The sequence below is a fragment of the Eurosta solidaginis genome, chromosome 2 (genome assembly GCF_040869045.1).
Source record: "Eurosta solidaginis isolate ZX-2024a chromosome 2, ASM4086904v1, whole genome shotgun sequence".
In the NCBI taxonomy this organism is placed as follows: domain Eukaryota; kingdom Metazoa; phylum Arthropoda; class Insecta; order Diptera; family Tephritidae; genus Eurosta; species Eurosta solidaginis.
This window is the reverse complement of record NC_090320.1, coordinates 282,341,562-282,343,014: the sequence shown is the minus strand read 5'-3', so window position 1 is coordinate 282,343,014 and position 1,453 is coordinate 282,341,562.

Sequence of the window (1,453 nt, the reverse complement as noted above, 5' to 3'; positions counted from 1 at the left end):
CGAAAAGTCCACACACACACAAAACACATTATACCATTCCAAATAAAAAAACAAAAACAGTAATTAGCCTAAGTTCGGGTAACATTATATGTACCGTACAGAAAAAATGAGAGACAGTCACGCAAACCGACAGTTTCACAATACAGGCTTAAGTGCCCCACTTTTTTCTAAGATATAGAAATTTAAATTTTCTACATACTCGCTTCTCCGTAAGTGTAAAGAAAAGTAAGCTGTTTGGTCAATTTTCGTGTATTCATAAAAGATGTTTTGTTCTACACAATTGTCCTACTTATCGATTTAACCCTTGGTTGGTCACCCTGTGTTGGTGAAAACTTAAGTATTAAATGAATTTATCTGATAGGTAGCTATCCTGTAGATAAAATCTAACTTAACTGGAGATGGTAAAACGGCCCTTAATGACTACCTCCGAATTGGTGCTAATCGGATTCATATCGGGAGAGTGGGTAGCCACACTTGTATCAACAGCGCTGAAGTCTGAGCAATTAATTAATAAAAGTTTGCGACTATTTCAGAACCACCTAAGACTGAACCAATTAGAAACGCTTGACTTGCCTTTTAAGCGCATCGTTAACTATTTCAGTCGCACGCTGGGTTGGAATAGTCGCATCTTTTGATTAATTTATTTAAATATATATATACCTAGCGTGAACCTAAACGCTATTGGTACAAGTGTGAGTACTAAATATCACGCTCTTCATTCGATTAGTACCCGTTCAGCACCGTTAATTTTTTCTTCTGGGTATTCATAATCGGAATCATGTCCCTAGCTATCTGACTCTCGGAATTGCTCTATGTTCTAAAACATATTGATTTTTATGATTCAATAACACACATACTACTTTGGTTTTCTTAAAATGCTTTAAAAACGCAATTAGTTATAAGCTTCAAATATAAATTATTTACCTTTAAAAGACACGTATTGTTTAATTTATCTCATTCGTATACTTTTTTGCATATATTGAAAGTGAACCAAGCTAGCGGAACACAAAACGTTTCAAAAAGTGAAAAAATAAATTTTCATCTCTTTTATCTATCAATATAAGCAGACTCGGCAGACATTGTTCTACCCTAACTTTGGTCAATCTACATAAGTTTTAAGAAGTTTTTACCTCTAACTCTCCCTCCTTCTTGTCATTTTATTCACTCCTCCCTCCGCCTATATCTTTCTATGCGTATCTTTCTCCATCTCCTTCTTTCCTGCCCTATCTTCGTCTAACTCCATCGCTTTCTCCGTCACTATTTTCTCTCTCTAGTTCTAATTCCTCTCCATTCCTTATTCCCAGTCCCAGTTGCAGCTACAGTTCCAGCCCAAAAGTCCCAGTCCAAGTCCCAGCCCTTCCCCTAATCCCAGTCGGTCCCTGGTCCGTTTCCCGGAAAAAAAAGTCTCGTAAATATTAATCCAGGCAAAGGGCTGCCTAAATACCTAATTTCA